Consider the following 17,544-nt stretch of genomic DNA (forward strand, 5'->3'; position numbering starts at 1 on the left):
CCACCCCACCACCACCACCACCAGACGTGTGTATCAACAATAGTTTTGTGTACGAGCCAATTTTTCAACAATTTTATGTTGGATGATCACGCACAAAAGAAAACCGCTCTTCGTTATTCCACGAAGAAGGTTGCATTCACTAAAATCTCCATTATATGAGCCAATAAAAAAAATAACTTTAAACAGTCGTGCGTGTGCGTGCAATTTCTCTTAGGGTTTCTCTTCGAAATTTATTATAATAGGGCTTTGATAAACCATGCAGCGAACTAAGTGTTATAGTGTTTGTTCAATGTATAGTTAGGGATTAATAGTGATTAGCCATCAGAATACCACGTTTACTCTATCCGGAAACTATGGAGCCGATCTGACTGAAATTTTGTATAACTTTTTTTTTTTTCATAAAATGCAGCAAACGAAGTTTTGTGGTATCTGTTCGATACCCAGTTAGTGATTAATATTTAAGACAAAAATAGGCACAAATTTAACCATATTTGAACATCAATTTGGCAAAAAAAAAAGCACTCGTTCTCAGTCAACAGGCTGTAAATTTTCCCGTTAGAAACGGTCTGAAAGTGTAGCAATTTCTCTGTATGTGCATGAGGAGACTTCTCAACCTATATACTCAACGGGTGTTTTATCTACAAACTTGAAATTTGGTATATAGTGTATTCAGACGTGTGATTTAACTTTTTAACCAGTATGCATCCGATAAAAACGGCTGCTGAGGGGTCTAGATTGAAAAATTGGTACGTAGTCATCGGATCTGTATCTGTTTGTCAACTGTTTCACGAATGCACATGCGCGAATCGTTCACGTGACGTTCTACCGTGATAGAAAGTTACTTACACCTAAGAGCATCCTGTATCTCTACAAGGCCACCATTCGCCCATGTATGGAAGATTGACACATTTGGGCCGCTGTCTCTGCTACTAGTCTCTCCCTCTTAGACAGGAACCTAATAGGTCCCGCATTGTCAGCTAGGCTTCAACCCCCCCCCCATCGACGAAATTTTGCATCCCTCTGTTTTACAAGTACTTTAATAATAGATGGTCCGATGAACTTCAAATCTGTGTCCCCCCCCCTTGAGGAAAATACCCTCCCGATTAGGAGCAAAATCCAACCCCCCCTGCACAGTAGAAATCCCTAGATGTAAGAAACCTTTCCACTCTAATAGTTTTTTTTTTTCACCTATCTATATATTTTCACATATCATAGCTCTACATATGTAGTGTGCACTTTTAAAAAATATTGATTTTTGAATCAAATACATTTGAACTTATATGCTAGCAGGATGACCCGACGTTGCCCGGGATTGAATATTTCACACTCCCATATTTTTATTGTCATGGAAATCGACGAAGTCGCCCATTTTCAATCAAATCGATTGATTGCCTGCTCTAATTGAGGACCCATCGCGAGGCACCTGGTGTAAGCTTCACATACCCCTCGCAGTAACTATGCTCACAGTATATCATAGTTTATATTGCACTGTAGAAAATCTACTGTTGATTTCATGAAATTATTTTTATATATAACGGCTTGAATTAAAGTTTAAAATGCAAAATCAAGTATCATATTTTAATTGTGCTCTAAACAGACACCTTCATTTCGAACGCGCCCTTGTCATATTAAAGAACCTATTATTGACTTCGTCTGGCATTACTGCTTGTGCGGTGATAATGATTTGAATTCAAGTTTAAAATGAAAAAGTTAAGTATCATTGTACAATTGTGTTTTAAACAGAAATATCTATTTCAAACAGGACCCTGTCCCTGTCATATCAAAGAACCTACTGTTGATTTTATATGCCGGGCCTTTCGGCTTGTGTGGTAATAAAACTTCTCAAACACTTGTGATGCTAGGCTGTGTAAAATGATAACTTTGGTAAAAATCGCCTGCTCCTTCTTTCATCGTATTATTTCGATTATCTATACTTATTTAAGACATTCCAATACAAAACTTTTCTCAGAACACTGCCAGATCCATAAAGTACCTTCGTTTGAAATTTCATAGAAATCTATCCAGCCATTTTGGAGTTCATAGGGAATGAACTCTGGCACACGCTGTTCCTTTTCTATAATAGTACCTATTCAGAATACCTCCCCGCGGGACAGATACCAGGGTCGTTTTTTAAGGTAGAGATAGGAACAACAGTTTAATGTCTCGGTCGTTAAGGATTTTCTCTCCACTAACAGAACAAAAAATTGAAGTGCAGGATCTGAAGGACAGATACTACACTTTGATCTTGGCCCGCTACTATAATAGCAGAGAAGGTACAGTTATATGAATGTGCGTGCGTAACCTCGAAAAATCGCTTCAAATAGCGAACCTCGCATCCTCGGAATGCTCGAAGCATCAAGGGAATTATATATGAAATGATTTTATAAAATCAACGGCAGGTTCTCTACAGTGCAATTTAGACTACAATATATTGTGAACATAGTCACTGCGAGAGGCATGTGAAGCATCCTCCAGGTGCGTCGCGATAGATCTTCAATTAGAACAGGCAGTGAATTGATTTGATTGAAAAATGGGCGATTTCATCGATTTCGACGGCAATAAAAAAAAATATAGGTAGTGTGAAGCATTTGTGGATCACCATTCAATACTCGAAATCCATTCGGGAAAAGCTTTAAAAAAGGTACATTTCAGATAGTTTGAAGTCAACCATGAGTGATAAAATGTTAGGGAAAAATACAAATGTAATATTTATTTTGGTTTTATGTGTATATTATTTCTACGTTACCCTGATTCCATAGATCAAATAACACCTATTGTCTGAAAGGAATACGTCGTTCCTAAGGTCATAAGCCTTTGAAAGGAAAATCAAAACAATGAATTTCTTTGTGTGTTGTACGTTTGAAAACGTGTGACGTTGAACCAAATACGACTTGATATTTTTATTTATTTATTTGTGAAAGTGACGAAAACCTTGCTCGTGTGCCAGCTTAAGGTAAGCGCCGTGAATTCGATCTATAAAGCATATATATAATATATTGAAACAGTTCCACAAGTAACATAAGATACTAGTCAAGAGGCGTCATTTACGGTTAATTTTTCTATCCTGTTCAGCCTATTATTTATGCCTACATATTCTAGTATATAAATTATCACGTGTTTATTTCTGATGTCCCAGAGGTAGAATACTAGCCTACGAAGTAAAGGGAGCTATCATGGTTGGGTTCCAATCTCGCGGCTGGCAGTGATTACCGTCCTCAATAAAGAGAACGTAAGTTTGTAAATACAATACATATGTAATGGAGTTAACTTGTGTAGAATTACTACGCAATTTGTTTCAGATATAAATTTTCTATTTTGCTAATAAAATATCCTTTGATGTGGTAAGCCATTCATTGAAAATGCATGGATTAAGGAAAAACGTTAATTATATGTATTCTTGCAAATAATACATTTTCTTGTAATTCTACATAATTTAACCCAGAATTTCTAATTATATTATTGCTCTATCTCACATATTGAGCTTTCTTTATCTGCTTGGAATCGCCTTATAAATATTGATACTAATATTTATTAGGACTTTATCTTTACAGTATTATACAATCTGTATTACTACGGCATTTCACTATTGGCTATACGCCGGTCTGTCTCTCGCTATAATTTCAAACTCTTGTCCGAAACTAAAAGTCGCAGAGTGGCGCTAGGGGACTTAAATAATTGGATCTTTTATGAACCTTTCTTTTATGGGTCTTTAGGCGGTTAAATTTTTTTTTTTTTACGGGGTCAAAAGTGGTCATAATTGAAAAACTAGTTATACATTTTAATCATTCATCTTAGTTTAATTTTACATTTTTTAATCAGTTCATATGCGTGTCACCTTGGGACAGAGGTAACGCCCCGGGCTTTGAATACTATAGTTTAGCTTTTTGTTTCGATTCCAGCTGGTGGTACTCAATTACATTTTTTTTTTTTTTTTACTTTTAAAATCACACCTCTATAATAATATATACGAAATCCGGACAAATTAAAATATCATATTTATTTACGAACATGCAAAGCCGGGCGCCCGACCCGCGAGTGTGTGTGTGTGTGTGTGTGTGTGTGTGTGTGTGTGTGTGTGTGTGTGTGTGTGTGTGTCATATATATATATATATATATATATATATATATCTCCCATGTTTTCTGTCCAAAGCAAGGAATGCAACAAAATAGTATTATTATTCCATGGAGTTTCGATAATCGAGGCTTTTCGAATTCTGCCATTGAATTATATTTGGATACATGGACTTCATTTTCCAAAACCTTCTACTAGTCAAATTTACGTCCACGAACATAACTTTCCTTATGGAAATCGCTCATGATAAGTCCTGAAGTAATTGTGAAAATTGGACTCCTAGATTACGCCATATTCCTGAAATACTACTTAAATTATAAATGCAAAAAAACGTAATCTTTGGATTAAACCACATGACACCCTGCATTTCTTAATTACTTTTAAGCTTTTCTAGAAGTGATTATTCTTTTTTCTTTTTGTCAGTATTGGTTTCGTAATCTATAGTGTGCGCATGCGCCACAAATCCGCATGTAAATCAGATGACAAAGTGTTCGTATACAATCGATATATATATATAAACGCAGATCAGAGATTCATTTTGTCTTTACTCCTGCGAGAAAAATGTAGGTTAAATATTGGTAGTTGTGACCCAACGGGGCAATATATGGTGCGTATCCGCTCGCGCGTGTGCGTGTACAGTTCTGATACGATGTTTTGATGTTCAGTGAAATCACAATCACAACAATACTGCATTTTATTCATTTAATTAAATGTGTCCGTTAATTAATAAGCGTGTGGGTTCTGTATAATGATTTAAAGTAGGTTTTCAAATATTTACGTAATTAAATGTGTGGTTTATTTTCGCGAGCTGTCTGAAACATTAACTGCAACAAACAAAAGGGTGTGTATATATATATATATATATGTGTGTGTGTGTGTGTTTTGTCCTTCCGTGTGCGTGTATTCATTTGCTTCCCCACGAGAGCAAATTAGACACAAAGTCGTTTTCTGATGTAGGTGGGGACTAGCTCCCTCAAGGGGCACTCTGGCAGGATCCGAATAAATAAATAGCAATTGTCTGATATGAAGGGTCTTCTCCACATTGACCAAACTGATTACTTTAAGTGCAGCATCTGAAGAACAGATACTACACTTGATCTTTACATCTTTACCATGAAGGCCGGAATGTTGCTTGTCCTCCTGTGTACTTCTTAGCTCAGATTGTAACGATATATATATATATATATATATATATATATATACATACACACACACACACACTAACTGTACATTCTCAGCGTTGCCAGGTAAAAAAACATTGTCGGGCGGAGGGTTCAGTCACATATATACATAATATGAACCAAATATCCTAAGTTTTTACGATTTTCCTGAAAGTCGAACCTATTTTGGATCTTTGGAAGTATAAAACATCACCATGAGATATTCAAGCTGGAAAGTAAAATCTCATAGCTTTAAAGGGGAAATAACTCGTAGATGAAATGAAACTTATTTGCGTTTTTAAACGCAGTTGATGTTGGTTAAAATAATAATTACAAAAAGAACATTAACTTAAATGTTAAATAAATGAACTTTATAAAATATATCTAAACAGAACGCTTACAACAATTCTATTACTAATTTTTATTGAAAATTTAGCAATAACTATTAAAACAAATTTTCTTTAATGTAATATGCAAATGAGATAATCTCTGAAATGTTGACTCCATTTAAATGAATGGCTCATATATATATATATATATATATATATATATATATATATATGAGAGAGAGAGAGAGAGAAAAATCGTGCAGGAATTAAAGGTATACAAAAATCCATTTTTAGTATTAAAATCTATTTGAGAAACTGTACGTTTCGCATATATCAACGTAATTGTGAACAAACAAAAAAATAGACATGCATATGATTTTACTATAATACATACGCACGCACACACATACATACACACATATATATATATATATATAAGTTTATATGTAATTTAAGTACTTTTGGTTGTGATTACTAGGGCTGTGACACCAGCATGTTCTTTTCATTGTTTTGACTCTTGAGTATATATCCGTTAATATCTTATGTTTTTATATAGACGGATGTGGTTCTCGGTTGATTTAGAGTGTCAAACTGTGTCGGATATACATTCGAGAGTGAAAACAATGAAAAGAATACGCTGTTGTCACCCCCCCAATTATTACATATGGATAAATAGGATAGCTCAATAGTGCGATAGTAGAGCTTATATATTTTTATTTTAATATTACTAGATAGCACCCACTGTCTAGAAAAAAATATATTTATAATAATTTACTCCTTTTTGATCAATATTTTATGAATTTTTGGAATATACAATCTTCATACCGTGACAAATAGGTACAAAATACAAGTTTTTCTTTTTTTTTTTTTAATTTAATATTAGGATTTAAATAAAGGATTAATTTTATTTTCTTGGATGATTCTCCACGCGTGAAACCGACATGTCCCATGTTTAATTCCCGAATCTAAGCTTATGGATAGCATTAGATATTTATCGATTATTATAAACCATTTAAACCCGCTAAAACGGCTGTGAATGAAATAATCTATAAACACAATCCTTTTCAAATCGAATTTAGAATCCTAGGTCAATTTGTATCGAACAATCCATTGTTTAAATATTTTGGTTTATTTTCGCATCGATCCGACAGGCTATTTTACGCAATGTGTTGAGTCGATGTCTCCGTTCAATCTCGAGAGACAAAGGATAACCCCTGTAGGGGCAACTGTGCGTGTAATTGTGTGGCACGGGTTGCGCACTCTCCAACCACACCTCTCCTGACTCGGCACTGCTTGATTCCAGTGGCAAAGAGAAGTCCAGGACCACTGGAAGCAATGCCGAGGTAACCGGATATCACGTACATCACCTGGGAATCTCAAATAGTCACTCATTTAATACTGACCAGGTTCAACGTTGCTTAACTTTATTGATCTAGCGGGAACCGGTGTGTCAACGTGATTATGCCGTATATATTGAGTAGACGCTATATCTATATGGATGAATAATAAGTTTTATAGATATTCACATATCCCTACGGATACAAAACGGTTTGAGATATTCTTCATTAAGTACATTTACATAGTAAAAAAACTGAAATTTCAATCATGGATTGCTATAGCACCACCTTAACGGCCTTGATCTATATATTTTCATCTATATATCTAGAAAAGTGAGAATATTTGTGTGCGCGAGGACACTTCCTAACCTATATACTCAACGAACGTTTGATCTACAGACTTGAAATTTGGTAAAAAGGGTATTCAGTCACGTGGAAGACTTTAATCGGTTTTCGCCGGCAAAAAGGGCTGCTAAGAGGATAAAAATGAACAATTAGTACTTTTTTAAAAGACCTTGGTAAGCTGGACTAACGGTTATCGTATCTGACATACTGTATTTAGGATTCGGTTTCGATCTCAGCTAGTGTGTGTGTATATATATATATATATATATATATTTATTTATTTATTTATTTATTTATTTATTTATTTATTTATTACTTATAAGAAGTGGACTGTTTAGAAAAAAAACATAATGCACACGTCTGTTTCTTTCCATTATTTATTTATTTAAAGGAATTTAATGTTACATTTAATACCGGGCAACTCCGGGTATATCTTCTAGTATTTCATAAGTCTGTATTAAATGCTGGCGTTTACAATGTATTTTTAAGCAGGTTCAAAGGTTCTTTTCCTTTTTATTTTTATTTTTTCTTGAGGTGTTTCGAGTTTTATATTTATTTTGGTATTTTAATTTTTTAGGTTTTTTTTTTTTTGTTTGTTTTTAGCTGTTTCGGAAATTTTTTTATCCTATATTTGATATTTTTAGTTTTATCGAATTTTTTTTATTTGTAATTTTTTAAAATCATTAACAAATAAATATGCCTTGCTATTGTAAAGAACACACACTAATATAATATAATATATATATAGTATAAGAACCCCGGGATACGGCATTATTCAGTTCCGTAATGGGAAACCGTCCTATGGCGGGGCATAAGCAGATTTTTATACAGTACATAATAAAACTGTTACTAACAAAATACAGTACAGTTTGTAATACACATGTACATAATAAAAGAACATTATAAATAACACTATAATGCAGCACAAATACTGTTACCAGCTGTCGGAGGAACATCGTATTTCGCATCCTAATCTAAAGAAAAAAACGGGTTTGTATTATTGTACGCATAGATTCGAAAAAGTTGTCACAAAACAAATATATAACAAATAAATGTTATCAAAGACAAGATAAGTTACTTTTCTACCAAACTGGTTATGTTTTTAGTGTTTATATTTAATGTAACATGTTTATTCACCTCGAAAAACAGTGTTTTCCGATGTATTCGAAAATTTAAAATGGCAGCCGACTCTTTTAGGCGGTAAGTTTGGGAAAATTAGTTATGAATAAAAAAACAGACAAAATACTGTTAAAACTCGCTCAATATATGTTACCTTGGCATAGGCTGACATATTCGGCGGGTTTTTAACAGTGTTTTGACTGTTTTTTTTATTTATAACTCTTTTTCCTAAACTTACCGTCTCCGAGAGAGAATCGGCCGCCATTTTGAATTTTCGAATACATCGGTAAACACTGTGTTTTTTCGAGCTGAATAAACATGTTACATTAAATATAAACACTAAAAACATATCCAGTTAGGTAGAAAAGTAACTTATGTTGCCTTTGATAACATTTATTTGTTTTGTTTTGTGACAACTTTTTCGAATCTTTGTACAGTAAAACAAACCCCAAAAAACTATCCAGGGGCCACCGTGTGTGTGTGTGTGTGTGTATATATATATATATATATATATATATATATATATATATATATATATATTATATAAAGCTGAACGTCTGTATGTGTGTATTTGGTCACGAATAGGCTCCTATATGGTTGCCTATTATAGAAAACTGATCACATATGATTCATTAAAATTGTGGGGTCTGCGTACGATCCTGGTCCACAAAGTATGGAAATAAAAAAAAAATATATATAAAAATTAAATAAAACGTGTACAAGTGTTTTGATATAGATGTACATAATAATACTTTTTTTAAGTATGTTTTAACTTAAATAGGGATGGTATAATAAAATTGTGGGGTTTGCGTTCGCGCCTGGCTTCCATAGAATTGAAATAGGCACAAACTTTAAAGACTTTTCATATCGATCTGCGTAAGTATACTTTGATAATTATATTTCAGTTTGAAGAAATTTGGTATAATAAAATTATGGGGTGTTCGTTCGCGCCTGACTTCCATAGAATGGAAATATGTCACAAAGTTTAACAAGGTTTTTTAATATAGATCCACAGAAACTTGTGATAAGTGTTTCAGTGTGAACAGGTATGGTATAATAAATTATGCGGTGTATCTATTTTATTTTACTTTCATCATATTTTGCTTTGGTTTTGATACCCCCAAATTGGAAGCTATCTCTTTACAACCCTTCGTTTTCATAACCTATCATACTTTCATAAATCAGTCCATTTTCTGTAGTCTGTTCTTGAACCAAGTCAACGACGGGTACTTTTGGTAGTATATATATATATATATATATATATATATATATATATATATATATATATATATATATATATATATATATATTCATTCTAGCTTTAGTTGTATTTACCAGCAAATGCCGGTTATTTATGACGGATACCATTTAAAAACAATAATTATTAAAAATTAAGAAATTACAAAAAAAATTTTACAACTTCTTCCTTAATTTTATTTTTAAGTTTGTTTTCTTTTTGTTCATGTTTGTTGTTCAATTGACTTTTATTATAGACTAGCTTGGGTACCCGGCGTTTTCCGGGTGTTTGGAGGTGTGTGTTGAGAAAAAAAAAGCGGTAGTATGTTGACAGGTTCGAACCCGTACTGCGAAGGAGTAAAAGAAAATGAAAAAAAAAAAAAAAAAGAAACTGACGTCTTTGCTGTTAACGTTTTATTAGTCGGTGAATAAAGCATTCGTTTCAATTACAAGTTGCTTTTTCTACTTTAAGAAAATGGCTGCCGGCCATATGAGTAAAAGAGCTAGTACTCTCTCATATATATATATATATATACTACCGAAGATTGTTCCAAAAGTAAGGCCTTCTATTTTTAATCCAAAAAGTTGAACAGCTACGAAGATGGGAATGGTAGCATTAAAACGAGCGCCCTTTTGGGCGCCAGAGTTTTTTTTCTTCTTCACATTCACCACCTCAGTTCTCGGTTCATTTTGCTAAGAAAACAATGGCGTGTCTCTGCTTCTGACGCACGTCTATGACACTGGTTGCCTTCTTAGTCTTACACCGTCAACATCTGCAGCAGAGATGAACACTTCAGGTCATGAATGCATAATTTTAGTCCTCATAACAATGTAATTTCCGTTTTGATCCATTAAAATTGTAGAGAGATGACTCGTTGGCATGTCCCGGCACGGGCACATCAGTTTTTTTGTTTTGTTTTTTTGCAATAAAGTGTCTCATTTTAAGTTTTGTCTTGAAGGACTTTGACGAAACCTCATCTTGACAACAAAAAGGCCGTTATCAGAACGACCCTTAAGCCAAGCTCGGTTAGTATGGAGCTATGGAATCGTTCACACAAACATTCGACTTCGACTCCAAAAAGCAATGACTTTACTCCGACTTCGACCCGGTCTTTGTAAACCTGCATGTACCTCTCCCACCTTAAGTATAGCCCTCTGTGTTTAATCGCACGCTTTCTGAAGCGGTTTATAATGTATATACATCGCGTGAAGGCTAGTAGATTAATTTCAAATGATACTTCTCTTAAAAAAACAAAAACAAAACAAAAACTAACCCCTCGCCCGCAGCTCGGCTTGTCTCTCTACCCTTAAGAACGTTTAAAATGTCATTAATTATTATGTAGCGAAGGTTTCCAAGCTTATTGGTGAAGGGGTGTGGGGGGCGTTACTAATGTGTAATAATTTCGATTTCTATCGCCCTAGGCGGTCTGAACTTGGCGTCATTTTTCCCGACAAAGACTCGTATACTCCGATACTCTGAATATATTCATTGCTGTATCTTCTCTCCCCCCCTCTCCCTTTATTTATCACACACACACACACACATATGTTATGACTGATCATACGTAACGGTAATATAATTGCTTTCTAGTAAAGGGCCACTTTCATAGGTCAATAACACAAGGGAACACTCAATATGTTGCATTTAAAGAAAGACTTGTTTTTAGTCAATTTAAGTGTGCTGAGTTCAAATCTGAAGTTAGTTTTATTCTGTAAGCTACATATTTTATGCAATCTTTGATTTTTATTAAAAAAGAAAAAAAAACAGGAACTTCTTCAGAGTGCGGAGCAGGCCGAATAGCTGAGGAAATGTTCGGATATACGATCTTATGTCTGTTTTTCTTGCCCACACCCGCTGTGTTTACCATGCAGAAGTAGCAATCAGTTACATGTTTGGTGGGTTCTCGCCAAATCATTGGAACTCCAAAAGGCAGACTATTGCGTTTTCCTTTGGTCCAGCTTCGGAGCATTTCCTCACAATTGTGGAACACAACATGAGGAGCCCATTGCTTGTCTTGGTCACCAAGATGAACTTCAAAATAGGTTCGCTTCACAAACAAGGATATGTTACGACTCTGATGATGGAGTGATTAGCAACCACAGATGTAACAGAAGGCATCAGGCTTGTTTCTACAGTGATGTCTCGATGAGGAAGCCATGTTTGATCTGGAAAAAAGAAGGCAGATAAAAATATTAGAATCTATCTATGTATATAATCTCAAAATGCTTAGATTTGGGTTACGTAAGTTCATATTTAGACTATTTCATCTATCTCGAATTGCATGAAAACTAGAGCTTATGGAGAAAAACTAATTTCAGATTTGAAATCAGCGCCTAAAAATCCTGCAGAATCAGTTAAAAAATCAAATGCAACAGAAAGTTTAAAAAATAGTGTTCCCCAGTGTAATCTCGATTCCAATTTAGATCAAAGTCTGTGACTTTTGATTTTTGAAAATGTCTCAAATTTAGGACTTAAGCTTAAAGAGTCTTAAGAAAATAAAAATGAATTCGAGATGTTTAACTTGTGTCTAGTGATTCAAAGCTGTTTCAGTAGTGTAGTTTATGTATGACAAACTGAATTATCTCCCTTGTTTCACTTTCCTTATTTCAATTTAGAAGATGGCGAATCAATAATAACGATGCTATTTTTTTTTTTGTACAAACTAGTTCTAGCAGATCTTCTACTCATATCATATATTGTAATTTTTAGAATTTTTATTAATTACTTCATCTGTAATTAGGTGATATTGTTTTTACTTAAAGTGCATTAAATGTTATTTTTAGTTATCCAATTATAATTCATAGGCATTCTTTTTTTTTTTTTTTTGAACTAAACTATAGTCACTGGCTATCACGTCCAGATGCCGCTCTATAATAAAGGCTAATAAGATGAAATGATTGTCAGGAAAAAAGTTGGAACATTTGCGCGAACGATTCTTGATAAGAATCTGTTGATATTCGGTTTGAAGACAACCAATTTGTGATTGCGAAGAACCGGTTCTGCGACAATGTATTTCAAAAGCGGTGAGCCTTGAGAAGTGTCTTTATTTATAGAAAATGTCAGCTATCGTAAGACGTGTTGAAGAAGAAAGAAAAACTTCTTCTCGTTGTAGTGGGAAGACGAGTTCTAACTGTGAAAGCAGGAACCAACAATTTGAGCTCAGTCAAGCATCTTTCATCGAAATAACGACAGTAGAAATACTAGCGTCGACAACTCAGCAGGTGAACGTACCAGTTTGCACATCTAAACATGCTACACTAGGTGGGCAATACGACTTCTGTCTCAAAATGTGCATTATTTCCCTATATATATATATATATATATATATATATATATATATTAGTAGTATGGTGACCAGACGCTGCCCGGGATTGATGATCAACTCCCGTATTTTTATTATCAAAATCGGTGAAATCGCCTATTTTTCAATCAAATCGATTGATTGCCTGCTCTAGTTAGGGACCAATCGCGACGCATCTGGAGGAAGCTGTTGATTTTATGCGAGCCCTTCGGGTTGTGTGGTGATAAAACTTTTCAAATGCCCTTATGTTAGGCTGTGTATGTTAATTTCGGTCCAAATCGCCTGTCTGTCCTTTCATCGGATTCTTTCGATTATCGATACTTATCGAAGTCCTTCCGATACAAAACCTATCTAAGAACACTGTCAGACACATGAAGTTCCTTTGTGTGAAATTCCATAAAAATCGGGCCCGCCATCTTCAGTTTCATAAGAAACGAACTCGCACACCCACCCACCCACCCACGGTGTATGTATATGTGTATGTGTTTATATATATATATATATATATATATATATATATATATATATATATATATAATGTGTGTGTGTGTGTGTGGAAATATGATTTTTACAATTATATTTAACTTTTTATATATACAAATCCTTAATCTAAGAAGCGCAATATAATCACAGAGCATATAACATATAAATGAGAAAAGTCTGTATTCCAAATTTCATGATGTTGACCATCTTACAATTTATTTTTTCAATTCCGTTGACACTTACAATTAGTGATAGTAACTGTTTTGTATAATATATTATGCGTATTCACGACCCGCTGGGTCACATTTTCACTATTTTTCTACTTTAATTTAATTCGAAAATTCATTAAGTGTGATTTGTCTGTTAAGATATTTTTCTGGCATAACTAAAATCTAGTTCTTATTGCTATATTGTTCAAAGATACCGTAGCAGTAAAAAGACTTATTTTGCCATTTAATTCACCTAGGTATTTGCGTTGTGCGCATACATTAGTTGACAACGTTTTACTAGAAAAAAAAAACAAAAAAAAACGTGCACAGTATATATTAGCTAAGGTTTTTTTTTTGTTTTTTTTTAATCACAAATTGTTTCAAACGCTCAGTGAAATGTTAATGGTTCAATCAACACACGGAGCTCGTTCCAAAATAAGACCTATTTTTTATAAACTCAAAATAAAACGATTCAAACGCTATGGAAACGGTCTTAGTATCGAAAGGAAATAGATTTTAACTTGGAAAAATGCGAAGTTTTTTTGTTTTTTTTTAATAAACTGCATCTCTCCTGAACTTCTGTTGCCTGAGTTTAGAGGCAAAGGTCCGTCTAAAACGACTGGAAACACTCCAGGTATTATCAGATGCACAATTGTTTATAACTTTACTTGGGCTTCAGAGTGTTGTCTTACCTTCTATTAAATCTATAAGTGAAGGAAAAGTATATGCATTCATCAAAAAAACAAGTTAGTAAATATGAACACATAATATCTCGAGATCTAGGGACAATAGAGGAGCATCCGGATCGAATCGGATGTAACAGAAAAAACTAGGAGAAATGCCCCCCCCCCCAATATCGGTGGAGAGACTACAAACACATTAAAAAACGACGTTGGTGCCTAACTCTGCCCTCGTGGGGAGGCAAAGTAAATAGAAACAAGGCCTTATGTGGACATCCCCAGCCAGGAACAAAATAACGTGGGGATAAATCAGATTGGCATTTTCTTCCAAAGAGTGATTAGAAAATTCTTCTAATTAGTGTTCCGTTGATCCCGAGACGCAATCTAAAATGTATACTTGGATGTACACGTGTGGTGTAATTTGTGTGTGTGATGTAATTGTTATATATATATATATATATGTGTGTGTGATGTAATTGTTATATATATATATATGTGTGTGTGTGATGTAATTGTTATATATATATATATGTGTGTGTGTGATGTAATTGTTATATATATATATATATGTGTGTGTGTGATGTCATTGTTATATATATATGTGTGTGATGTCATTGTTATATATATATGTGTGTGTGTGATGTAATTGTTATATATATATGTGTGTGTGTGTGTGTGTGATGTAATTGTTATATATATATATATATATATATATATATATGTGTGTGTGTGTGTGATGTAATTATATATATATATGTGTGTGTGTGTGATGTAATTGTTATATATATATATATGTGTGTGTGTGTGTGATGTAATTGTTATATATATATATATGTGTGTGTGTGTGTGATGTAATTGTTATATATATATATATATGTGTGTGTGTGTGATGTAATTGTTATATATATATATATATGTGTGTGTGTGTGTGATGTAATTGTTATATATATGTGTGTGTGTGATGTAATTGTTATATATGTGTGTGTGTGTGTGATGTAATTTGTGCATATGTGTGTCTTATGCGTGTGTGTTATGTTTATATAATGTGTATGTGTCGTATATGATATGTGTGTATTATATATATTTATGTGTATATGTTTGTACATTTTATATGTGTGTGCTATGTTTTATTATAATTGGTAGAAATCTTTTTAGCTACATTAATAACATGCCAATTTTTGCATGAAAATAAATCCTTAATCTGATAACTTATAGCATCACAAGATACCACTTATATATATCTCTCTCTGTGTCTCATCTAATATATATATATATATATATATATATATATATGAGAGAGAGAGAGGGCTGTTCTTTATGAGGAATTTCTCTGCTTTGGTATGCACGAAATTTGATCCCTTTAGATTCGCGCAAAAAAAACTGTTTTTCATGAAGTCAAGTTAAATTGTATCTTCCCTCTTAAAATGTCGATTTTTGTTGCTTTCGCTATGTAGATTGTTTTTAAGTTCTTTTTAGAGTTTTGAAAATCCACTATTAAAGAAGTGTGTCCCTGTACATTTAAAAACCTTTTATATACGACTAAATTTAATTACTTATTCCTATTTTTAACGCCATGTTGACAGAACCTCCTGATATTAATTCCCAATGACACTGAAGACCTGATATTTTTATTGCAGACTTTGTCTTCGTATAACCTGTATCGCCTGAAGAGGTCCCTAATTGCTAGTAACTAGCTGACCGAAACATGCCCTCGAATGTTTAGCAACGTATTACTGCTTATGTAAAAACAAAGTGTGTATGTATGAGTGTGTGTGTGTATGTATATATATATATATATATATATATATATTATATGAGAGAGAGCAACGTATGGGCGTTGCTCAGCGGCTAAGGAATGAGTTGGGAGCTGTATGTTTTAATCTCGATTCTATCTGATTGCACACAATTTTATATAATATATATGTATATGATAAAGAAAATAAAAACTGTAAGTTGAACTTTACAATCAAAATTTATTGTTCAACTGAATACTTCAATAAACAATTCAAAAGTCCTTATTCCGCGGGGTTTCAAAGAATACTATTCCCGGATGTATAATATCTAAAAGTTAGAAAGAAATTATTTGGGGTCGAATGGATATTTGTATCATTTAAAGTTTTAAAGAGGTACATACATTTTTTAATGTTATCAGTAAAGCAAAGTAAACTGGAGTATTCAGAGTTATTTCCCTTACGCCGACTAGAGTGGCGTGTGTGTGCAGAGAGAGGAATGGACGAGGGAAGAAAAAGGAGGCAGAGGAAATGAAGTTATGTATCACTTTTGACCCTGACAATGCTGGTTAGCCATTTTAGTGTGAAATAACTTGTAAACGGCACATTTTTTCTTAATCTTTCATGACCTGAATTATGATGTAGATGATTTAAAAAATATTTGTTAATTTTAATTGGTTTAAAGAGTAATGACACTGATTGTCTTCAAACTGGATAAATTATGAAGTTCAATGCCACCGAGAATTTTTACATTTTCTAAGCTTATCTTGATTATTATCCATAGTGCTTGGAAAAGTGTTTATGACAACAAACGAAATCCTTCACTCTCTGAAACAGCTGACGACATACTGAATGTAAGTAATAGACAGTTGCAATTTGGAGGTATCTGACATCTACCCAGATGCTGAACTAATACGTGTAAGGCGTGATTGAATCAATTCACACTTTATGCAGTTATATTCATTTATTTACGACTCAACGAATGAATTCAAGCAGGTTATAAAAGGTAAAGTACAACCCACGTAATGTAAGGGGCGATAACTTGTATTTTAAACGTAATGAGTAGAGATGTTATCTACTTTAGAACAAAAATTTATTTTATTTTTCCATATAAGTTTTTTTTTTTTTTTTTAAATATGTAAGGACAGAGATTAATGCATGAAAGTAACAATAAAAGGAACGTTTTTTTTTTTACCCCTTAAATTTCCGAAGAAAAAAAAAACACTGAAACAAGTCGAACCGTCGACTGCTAATGACTTTCCGTTTTTTTTTTTTTTTTTTTTTTTTTACTATATTAAAAAGGTTGCAGAAAGTTTGTTCCTGAAGGAGGCAGCGAATGGGGAGGCTAAATGAAGAGCTGTATTCCTATGTTAATGCGATGTGAGATTTGTAGAGAATATAGGACCGGGGTCAAAACAAGGATGTTACGCCAATTTGTAATTCTATTATCGCGGATAAGCCTAGGAATTGTAAGTGATGGATGATTCCGGTATTTCCCCCCCCCCCAATTCCGATACAGTTACAGATTCCATTTTTTTTTTT

General features: G+C 33.5%; 1 protein-coding gene across 12 annotated transcripts in view; it reads left to right on the plus strand.

The window, feature by feature from the left end:
• LOC145260423 (homeobox protein six1-like) overlaps positions 1–17,544 on the plus strand; it is a 1,097,433-nt gene that overhangs the window by 943,582 nt on the left and 136,307 nt on the right. The gene's annotated exons all lie outside the window — the stretch shown is intronic.

The sequence above is a fragment of the Euprymna scolopes genome, chromosome 36 (genome assembly GCF_053919585.1).
Source record: "Euprymna scolopes isolate OS-2025 chromosome 36, ASM5391958v1, whole genome shotgun sequence".
Lineage (NCBI taxonomy): Eukaryota > Metazoa > Mollusca > Cephalopoda > Sepiida > Sepiolidae > Euprymna > Euprymna scolopes.